The sequence below is a fragment of the Dermacentor silvarum genome, chromosome 11 (assembly GCF_013339745.2).
Source record: "Dermacentor silvarum isolate Dsil-2018 chromosome 11, BIME_Dsil_1.4, whole genome shotgun sequence".
Lineage (NCBI taxonomy): Eukaryota > Metazoa > Arthropoda > Arachnida > Ixodida > Ixodidae > Dermacentor > Dermacentor silvarum.
Window position 1 is genome coordinate 56,205,807 of NC_051164.1, and position 11,160 is coordinate 56,216,966.

At 42.3% G+C, this 11,160-nt stretch overlaps 1 long non-coding RNA gene across 1 annotated transcript; it reads left to right on the forward strand.

Moving 5' to 3' along the window:
* Positions 1-2,365: 2,365 nt before the first annotated feature.
* Positions 2,366-10,037, forward strand: LOC125941488 (uncharacterized). Its single transcript, XR_007464373.1, has 4 exons — positions 2,366-2,419; positions 5,452-5,563; positions 7,533-7,621; positions 9,935-10,037. It is a non-coding gene; the product is annotated as an uncharacterized LOC125941488 (long non-coding RNA).
* Positions 10,038-11,160: the final 1,123 nt, after the last annotated feature.

Sequence of the window (11,160 nt, forward strand, 5' to 3'; positions counted from 1 at the left end):
CTATATACACTCAATTATATTATCGCACAGACTTCAATGCTGTACGATATCAAGTCTTTCACTTTAAAATAGTGTTTTGAGTGCACGTGGTACCCTCTGTCAAAAGCAGTATGAACACATGGCAAGGCACTAAAACTTGAACTTGCTTTGATACTAACCAGTTCATTTTCTTCCTGTTGAGATTCCTCCGCGGTCCTTGGTCGCTTTCCTCGTCGGCGGTCGATGAGCTGTCCCGATAACTGCAGTCACATGGCTCCGTGCTTGCAACGTCACCGTCCTCGCTGTGTAAACATGCACCGCTGTTAAGGCTGCGTTCGCGCAAGCCGTCTTCGTGAGAGTTCGACAGGTTGAGTGGACTGGCTGCTAATGTTACAGAAGCGAGTGCACTTTCTTCGCTTAAATGACCTAGCGTGTTCTCGTCGCTCTCAGAACCGCCGGTACTACTGCCGACTTCGTCGGGGACAACCTGGCTTGACGATTCAGCGGCTTTCCTTCTAGATCTCGTGCGGGCCGGGACGCCTACTAAAGCGTCATATAGATACGCCTTGTATCTCTTTCTTTTAGGCATCTCCGCAGACAATCTCTTCCGCAAAACACTGAATTCTAGCACCGCAAGCACCTCGACCAACTGCACAAATACAAAGTATCCAGCGCTTGCAGTTGGTACGATGGTACAAAAAGCATTTGCTTGGTTATGCTTGGCTATGCTTGGTTATGCTTGGCTAATCTATCTATCTATCTTTTTAAGAATCTCTGCTAAAAAAATAGTCAGATATAGGTGATGTTCACACCGCGATCCTCAGAGACAGCTTCGACAGTGTATCAAAAAATAATCTCGAGTTATCATGGTTTTAAGCTGCCGCCGGTTGTTCGAAAATTAGGTTTATCCAATCCAATCCGGTCATTTTTAAATGGAAAGCGCATATAAGATGGACGCCACCAGCAAGGTCCCCAGAGTTTCTGCCAGCGTAATTTTCTACGTGTCAATTCAAAACTGCACCAGGAAGCACGTCCTCGTGAAATGGGAGACCGAGGACACGTGGGACGTGTATCCTGTGAAGAGGATCGCCGATATAGCAATTGGAATGGAGCTGCTTCGGGACCCGGCCAGCGCGCTACAAAAATTTCGGGATGTCGTTGTCGACATCGTGTGGCAGCCTGGTAAGCCACCAGCACCTGCCAGGATTCTAGCTGTTGGTAAGTAGAACTACAAAATGTCGTAGAACGTTATAGCCGCGGAAAGAGATCTTCCGTAGAACTAAAATGCGTGGTGCGATGTGTGCACTTCTACCACGCCGCAAGCTAGGTGTGAGGAAATCTTGAAATTATTTGATTTTCACTGCTGGTGAATTATCCGTGCTTGGCAAATTTGATGTTTTATGCCCTTCTGTTGGCAAGCGTGGGGTTTGGCACGTGGTATTGTTGCGCACGTGGTATTTTTACCTATAATTGAGGCAATTAGCATTTTGAGGAATTTTGCATTCTGTGTTGCGTCCTGTCATTTTACATTTCTCTGACCTCGTGTATTTGTGCAGCAGGTCAGTTTTCGCGTGTCCCGTGTTTCACTAAGTTTTGCGCCCACTCGGCTTCGCACCCGCAAGCCAGTACCTAAATGTAATATTCTACCTGCTTTTCTCTTCATTTTTTTTCTTTTTCGTTTTCTTAACCATGCTGATGAGAGCTGTAGCACGGTTTCTAGCAGTTAGCTAGCTCATGCAAGGGTCACGTGGCCGATTCTGTTTTGCACGTGTTAGCTGAATAGGCAAGCTGAGTGGTAGGCCAGAACACACATTTTTTAACTATATTTCACATGAAGTAGAAAAGGTCTGTAAAATGGTAAAACTCTCTCTCCATGTACAGTTAACTTTTCGAGCGCATTTTATGCAATATTTCTTTTATTTCCTTCCACTTATGTACTTAAACGTCGCATATGACTGGTATAGGGATCATTTGTGTGTAGAAGGCACTGTACCTTACAACATGATTCATTCTTGATCTTTGTCTACAAGGCTACTAGTTTAGAAATGTTTAGCGTTTGCAGCGTTGGTCTTCTTATGCAGCCAGTAGCAGCAACTGCCCACTTCAGTGTAGGTGCTTTTTGTTTTAATTGGTGCCAGCACATTTTAACATGCATCATTAAAGACCTGTAATATTCAGCTTACTGTGTAAAATGTGGACAGCCTCTTATGAAGTACATGCACACAATAGTATAGAAATTGTCAGCCAGAAACAATAGTACTAAAATTTGCCAAAGAAAGGCATTTGTTTTTGTGCACCAGCAAACCATCCACTATCATCGCAACTTGCATTGTTCTCTGCTTGCATGTTTACAGGAAGTCAGGCCTCCATGCAAAAAAAAAAACGAAACAGGCTGGCACTGGAGGCTGCCGAGACTGACAGCTCAGCCACTGGTGCAAAGGTAAATACAGTTCTTACTTTAAATAGTAATTTCCAAGTAACTGAGCTTTAATATGTTTGTAACCTGCACACTAACAAGCTTAGAAGTCAATTGTTAGCTTTCTTTCTTGGAGTGTAATTCAGGGTTCTGGCATTGTCTTTCTTTTTTGTTTTTAACCTGATGGCTGTTTGTTTCCCAAAACTATTTCATATATAACCTTTCTTTCCTCACTGCATTAGATTATGTTGAGTAAAATGTTATTGTCGGGACACGCCTACATCTTTTTTAAAGCAAAGTCCTACTATGTATGAAACTCTGCTCTTGGAACCACTGTGTGCACATTTTTGTCTGCAGCTATATCGTAATACTATTGGTGTGCTCTGTTGATATTGAAGGCTTCGATTCTGAAAGAGTGACTTCTGCCAGCTGCTAACCACTCTCACTCTACAATGACCCACTCATCTACCATGTATCTCTTTCATGGGAAATTTCGTGAAAAGTGCTGGTATACATGCATTTTCTCAAGCAGAAATAGTAGTCTAACAACGACTTTGAAGGTGCAGTATAGTTCATGAAACATTGCAAATGCACTTGTGCCACTTTTCACATGTACAGGGGTAGTACAGTTGCAGCAATAGTGCCCAAGTGCTACATTTGCTACTTGCTGCGCCAAAACCATCGAAAAATGCCTTGGATTGCGCCAAAGTTGCTCTAAAACACTAAGCGCGACCAACACTGGTTCGTGTTTACGCCAACTTGAGAGGAAAGTGGTGGCTAGCTTTGTAGCCTGGGTTTTGTAACTTCATCTTCAGTATATCGCAAGTTGCCACTGTTGTCAAGTATCATGTTGTAGAGTGTTCTGCTGCATTCATGTGCAGTAACGTGCACCCATATTAGTGCTCCCATGTTTTTTGTTTTCTCATGCCCCTATAAGGTGCATATATTCATACTTAGCCCGTGAGATATGCATGATCATTTCTGCCACTGGGGACGGTAGACAAAATGAACTTTGGTTTGGTCACCCACGCCATTGGAAGACATCTTGGTCCTTTTAAATGACTGTCATGTTTCTACTATTGATGCCACATGTTTATGTATTTGTGTGTCTTGTTTCACTTACAGCAGTGCGAACATATGTTGTAAAATATGAATGCAAACAGCTTCGAATGGACTGCATGTTGCCTGCAAGGAACACTGTAGCAACGCACATGCCACATTTGAGTCTAGGTGCATGCAGTTTCGTGTTATTTGAATTGCCCGTGTGCATATGACATCGCGTGGCCTTGCTGCAAAGCTTGGCCACGTGATTTCATAAAGCCATGACAACAAAAATTTTAATGTGGAAATGAAAACAGACAGAAGCGAAGTGCGTGGACATATTTTTGCTGATCGAGAGTGATACGCATGAAAGTACTGACTGAAAGCCTGATTAGGTTGATAACATACCATGAATAATTCTTTTTGGTGTTAATAATGCACCTGTTGGCAATGTCGATAAATGAATTAATTATATGGCAAGCAGGCCCGGTCATTCACACCATGAATACCACAGTGCACCACATTAGTCGCTGTTCCACCGTAGAGCAGCATGCTTGTTAATTTGCCAAATCATTACAAATGGTCAGAAACGCGTTGGTTTGCAAAGCATTTGTAACAAATCATGGTTCAAATTATCAAAAGAATGCCTGCCGTGTGAGAAGCAAATCATCTAAACGGAGCTGCATGTTTGCTGACATACTGGCATCACGTGGTTCCTACCAGTAGGCAGTGTGCAAGAATGCCTCTGGCATGTGCTGGAGAGGCTGCGCATGTTGTAGCAGTCAGCGGGAGTTTCAGTTTGTGTTCAGGCATGGGACACTAAGCAATAGGAGAAGAACTGAAATAGCACTTGAAGTAACCTTTATGTGTTTGAATAGCGGGAGTTTTTCTCCATTTAAATGTATACCACTGCAATAGAATCCCAAGTGCTGTTCAAGTTAGCCTTTGGTTCGAATTATGGGAGCTGTAATCATTGGGACTTCGCTGTATGAGGTAGACACTAGAAAGCGAAACATGGCAGTCTTTCATGCCCTCTAAAGTTGGATCTATGACTGTAAGGCAGTTTTTAAAAAGACTGCAGGGGAGTCCATCCCCCCCCCCCAAAAAAAAAGTGCTCGTGAAAAATTTGCAACTACTTAATTAAGCTGCTCCAGATTGGAATATTCTGCTCCAAATTTGAAATTAGCCACTTCAAAATTGTCCTTCAGCCTCATAACCTCCTCCAAATTGAATATATTCTGCTCCAAAAATTCTTCCAAAACATTTTCTGTTTCACCTGCCCCACCCTTGCATGTATTATTGTGGAGAATTGAAACACAAACAACGGAGAGCATGCCTGAAGCATAATTGATGGTACAGCATGTGCTGTTGGCCAGTCGTCCTTGTCTACATGCACACGGCGTATGGTTTTCGCACAGAAGGTGAGGCTGCTTGCCCTACAGCCCTACTGTAATGTCACTGGGCCGATATTCTCCTATGCTTGTTTCCATGAGCAGCCCTGCACCCTGCATGGAAATTGCATGTGCACGTTGACAAGGATGGCTGGCTGACGGCATACACATACCTTCTGTTATACTTCAGACACGCACTCCGCTGTCTATATTTCAATTGTCCACAATAGTTCATGATGCAATGCAAGAGGGTAGGGAGCTAATAGCTACAGCCACATTATTCAGAGTGCATATTTTGTCTCATTGCTGTTGCTGGACAACATATGCTGGCTTTTCTGGCTGCCCGCTTGAACATCATGATCGTATGAATGGGAATATGTTGTACAGTTTGAATGGCCAAACACCATAATTTAGAAAATCCTCGTACGTATTCACATATTAAAGTGTTGGCAAATTCAACATACTCATTCATGGTATATGTGTAATAATGTAAAGAAAATGCATTTTGGGTCACGAGATTACTGTGTAACAGACATTTGCCTGGAAAATTTATGCTCTCGCAAGCTATTGACGCGAGTGTGAGGTTGTGTGTGCTTACACTAATAATGTTGTGTATGCTTGCAGCGAACATGTGACCACTTGGAAGAAATAGAAAGTCTGCAGAACACAGTGGAAAGCCTGCAAGAAGAGCTTCGCGAGACTCGGGCTGAGCTCGCCCAAGCACGGCAGTGTATTGGTGAGTGCACATTTACCGATAAATGTTGTAGCAAGATTAACTTCTTTTGTAAGAAAGTCCTGCAGTTAGCTAATGTAGTGTAGGCTTTTAAATTAAATCAGGGCAGAGTCCTCAGATCTCTCTGCAATTCCTCCAGTTCCTGTACTGATGTCACAAATGCTGTGCATGTAATAAGTTACAAGCCATATTCTATTTTCAATCTACCTAAATATTCTAATCTTAGCAGTAAGATAGGGCACATCACGTTGCTGTACAATGATGTATGCAGGGTGTCCCGACTATCATGCACCAATATTTAAAAATATGCAAATGCCATGCACAACAATGTAATGTTGTTTGCTGCCGCTTGGAGATACTCGGTCTATTCTTTGCATTCCGCTTAATTATATTATAATTCGACGAAAAGTGTCAATGCGAACATTGTAGAGCAACATGAAAAACTCCCGATACAGCTTTCTATTGCTCAACACGTGCTACACAAAAGTTTTTTTTGAGCGTGAAAGAAGCCCACGAATAGACGCACAGTGCCTCGAGTGGCCAGTCACGCAACAATTTTGCGTGTATTCACGGGCTTCTTTAACGCTCAACGAAACTTTTATGTAGCACATGTTGAGCAACAGAAAGCTGTATCGGGAGTTTTTCATGTTGCTCTACAATGTTCGCATTGACACTTTTCGTTGAATTATAATATTGGAGATGTTTATTAAGACTATGTAATTAAGCTGAATGCAAGGAATAGACCGACTATCTCCAAGTGACGGCAAACAACATTACCTTCTTGTACATGGCATTTGCATATTTTTAAATCTTGGTGCATGATAGTTGGGACACCCTGTATAAATGAGCACGTGGAAATTTCCTAAGCGTTGGTTGCTAGAGTGCTCCTGTGTGTGTGTGTGTATGTCTCACTCTCTGATTGTCTTTCCAGCATACCCCAGCAGAGTATTTTTTTGAGTGTGCTTGTGTATTCCTATGTGTGTGAGTCAGTAGTGACAAATGTTTCTTTGCTTCTAAGGAAGGTATACCCTCGGCTATTCAGGTGCACCATGGAAGCCACCACGTAATTTTTGTCGGAGCAATTGTTCAGCTCACTTTGGCGGTGACACGATTCAGTGTCACTTTGGCGGTGCGCTGCTACACGAGAAAGAAGTGCTCTTTTAAATTGATGGCCATGGCGACCGAGAGTCAGACAGGAAAGCATATAATTATTAAAATAAAAATGTGTGCACGAAAACAGTTTATTATTGTTAGAAACAACATTTACAATCCACCTTTATAAGCGCCGGCAATGACGGCAACTTGACCAGCAACAGTCAAAACGACTCGATCCGCCAAACAACGGCGCAGTCATTATCCAGCGTGGTCGTGAACAACCTGGGAGTGAGAGTAGTTTTTTTGCTGTTCTTGATGTTTTTTGCGGTGTGGCACATTTTATTACATTGTAACGTTAGCAATTTAAAACAATGTTATTAGAAATTAATCCTGACTCTTCTCTTAATATCACTTTATGTATCTTCTAAGCATTGCTAACGAGGCTACACACATCGCCGGCCCGAAGTGAGTTCGCCGAACACACTCGCCGGCGAGTGCACTCTGCATCACGTGTCACTAAGCGTTCCCGTGTGGCAGCCTGCGAATGACACTAGCCGCGAAGTGCACTCGTTCAAAGTGCACTTTACTTTGCCCGTGTGGCACGGGTATATGTTATTAGTGGTACATCACGGCAGTGCAACACATTCATCACGTGGTGCATGCTCTTTCGAGAACTCCGTCAGATTTCTGTGTCAGCACCACTTATTTTGTAGCTTTGCTTCCTGTTATGGGTTATTCTGTTTTCTCTAAAGCTTTTTTTTATTTCTTAAAGTCAAGCTATGGCACAATTGGCAAATGGCAGAAATGTCCGATTGTACAGCTACCTGAAGTGCCCTTTCTATGACACACTCTTCATATTACTCCATTTTTTTTGAAGATGCTGCAAAAATGGTCAAGCGACTAATGCACATGGTAGACAAAGCTGGCACTCCTGCAGAGGCTGTTGGCGTTGCACCGGCCCCAAAAGTAAGCAATTTTGTATTCTGTTGGCAGATAAATGTTTCTAACAGGTGTAATTGTGCAGTTAGGATGACATTATGGACAGTAGTTTGAAAGTCGTTCCAGCTTTTAATGTAGGCCAATTATTATTTAAGAATGTTCTTTCAGAGCCACTGCTATAGCAGTGGCTGACATCGGGACAGGTGAAAGCCGATAATCCACTAATCAACTGAGCTCACTTAACTTTCACAATTTGAATTAGATGGCTTATTGCAATAGCAAAATGGAATTTAGATCTAAAAATTGTTATTCCTCCTGCTGTTGTAATATGACAAGTTGGGCTGTCTGTGCATGTAAAGCCGACTCTGAGGCTGAGCACAAACAGCCATTCTCTTGCGCATACGTCACTCAGTAGCAGGAAGCCAGGTCGCTGCTCAAGTGGCTAGCTTTGTTCAAAACAGCACCATCCTTAAATGTCTGTTCATTGTCTCTGTTTAGCATTGCCATGGTTACAATGGCTAGTTGGTTTTTGGCTGCTGAAAATGTTCACACGGTCACTCCTTGCGTAGCTGTGAACACATATGCCCATTTCGTTGTGTATGTATGAAGCTGCGCATCCCTATTGACATGTGCCTTCAAATTCCTGTGATTACAAGCATATTCATTTGCTTTCCGACAGCAGGACCTGCAGGTTCACAAAGACGACATTCTTCCACTGGCATTAAGCGATTTGCCACTAATGCTCTCGTGTATGTGGAAACGAAGTCTCAATTGTAGGATAAATTGCAGCTTCATCAGGACACAATCCCACTACAAGGAACAGACATTTCTGACTTAAAGTTCTGTCCTTTATTATTATGCACTGCCTGTACACATGTGGTGTTTTGGCATCTATCTAGTAACCGTTTTGAAAAGCTCCTTCCACCATGGCCAAGCTATGCCTCTTCATACTGTAGATAGCTATACTCTCCATCTCGCGCATAGCAGGCAGCACTACAAAAGCTAACGAGACTTCTCTTGCTGTTTACATTCACGACGAAATGGTGCATCACATATGAAAGTTATAGGTATGTGACATGTAAATCTGTGTAACATTACGTGCCATACTTTTGTCTCAGTATATGCAAAATTTTATATGAACTGTCTCACACCTTAACCTATTTAGCACCACAAACGAGCAGAATGACATGTTTTGCAATCGGCAGTGCCAGAACACCACTTGTGCTTGTGATTAAATCATTGTATGTCTTATATCAAAATACAAAAATGCACAAACATTGCACGATTCAACTTAGCTTTACGTCTATCACTTGTAGTCATTCTTCTGAAAAAAAGCGTCTCCCTAGAAGTGGGACTTCTATGACCACACTACTTGCTTGGCTTGTGCAGCATTACTTGCTTAGTAAGTAATGGAGTATAATCACTTGAGCAGTGTAATGCTGATGGTGGTGTGCTGGTTTCATGCAGCTGAGTTAACACTTCCTAGTTATGTCTCCTCGAGGACATGGCTGCTTGCACTAATGAACCTCCTAGCGAAGGTTTTCTGTAATCGCAATTTCTGATATCTAAATGCTGATGTGGCATGTACAAACCGCTTGCTTCAATTTCTTATTGGTATGAGCTGTCTAAAATTTAATTTTCGCTCATAATTGCAATATTTATCTAATTTCACCTGTCTTCTGATGACTAATAATGCCATGCTTCTACCTTGACAAACCTATTATGAAATTAGTTCATTGAAGCCCAATGTCAGTGGAAGCTATCAGTAACTATTAAAGGCTATGCTAGCTATAAAAATGCTGCTTGTGTTTGGGGTTTATTCACTTTGTAAGATGAAATTTTTATACACAAGTGCAGTCAGTGAATTGACAATTGCATGTCTGCAAGGGGAAGTCAGACAGTTGTATTCGAAGACAATTGCATCTTGTTTGATACTTCTAGTGAACTTGTGCCTCACTAATTAAGCTGAGCTTGACCCTTGGCCCACTACTTAATCAGGCTTGAAGCTTGTAATATCTGCTAGTTACTAGAATTGCACCAGAGCTCACCCTGTGTCATCCCTCGAGGGATAACCCAACAAAGAAATGACTCGCATGTGCTTAGATCTAAGCAGATGCATGTCATTCTTTTGCATTGAAATTCCCGATACTTCCTAGTCTTAGGTGAAAGTGCACGACTTAGCACAATGCATGCATGTTATATGCATGCATTGGACTGCTTTGTTCCTTACACTGAGTCGGCACGAAGCAGCTGCTGCTGTTTTTGCGAACCTCAGCCTATTTTCTAACGAGTCCTTTATCAAAAGCTTATAAAATCTGCACATGTTCTATTGTTACGCAGGTAGACATCGGTGACGGTGTGTACGTTGAAGAAGGCCTGCTTATGAGGCTGCGCCTCGATGCAAATAATTCAGGTTCACGGTTCGCGAGGGGCCTCCTTAAAGGTCTTTTTACAAAAGAAGAGCTTGAAGGGAGGTCCCTCTTTGGGCGGCCTTCGAATGCCCATAAAGGCCTTCCGCAGAAGGAGCCACTAGACTCCAGCAAGGTCAACGCCATATTGGGTATGTTTGTGACAAAAAAAGGATCTTAATATTCTTTGCAGTTTTCAACAAACTTGTTTCATGGCAATTTCAGTGCTATGTTAGGGTACTGCTTGCTTTCCAGGGAAAATTGCTATTAACCTGATTATAATAGCATATTATAATAAAAGCTTTGCCAACTTAACTGGAAAACTGTCATTACTGTTGCCATAAGTGTTTTTGTGATTGAGGCTATGGTCTACAATAACCTGTCTCGCGGAAAGATATGCTGTTTGGTGACAAGCTCACTTTGACGATGTCTGCCTGCACAGCAAAAGCATTTTATAATCTCGCTGTAGAACCTCCATAATGCCTGTCAACTGCTTACATGTTGCTTGTATCATTTCTTGGTCCTTAAGTGCTCTCTTAAGTCAGCTCGTCTTTGTACTTGTGCCCAAGCAAAGCTGCGACACAGTTTCGACAGCCACTTTGCCTTTCCTAAGATAGTTCGCATGCATGAAACTTCCATGTACTGTTCACAATATGAATATGGAAGTTCATTAAACTGAAGTTGATTTGCAGGTTTTGTTTGTATATGACAATTGGTATGATAGAGCTTATGTGTCTTGCATCTCTAGGGGTTGTGCACATCCATCATTGTCTCAGCTCGTATGCACTAACTTAGCCATTTCATGCACTTTAAAAGGACTTTGCACAAATCAGATGAAGACGTTTAGAGCTCATAGGGTTGAAAGCTTGCATCTTGTGCACTTCCTTTCACAGAAACAGATGCATGGTGTGTTGCAATGTCAAAGTAATGAAACCAATGTATTGCCTTTTTTTTCTCTCTCTCTTGTCTAGGCTACACAACGTGGCACTTCAATGTCCTGCCAGGACAGCTCAAGAACACATTGTCGTCACTTCTAGCCCGGGGCTATTAAATGGATTAATTCAATTGCAAATTTAAACGTGTTTCTGTTGCATGCCACACCTAGCCACTTGGCAGCGTGTGACGCCTGCCTTTGTTTATTGCCTGCTTCTATGAGAA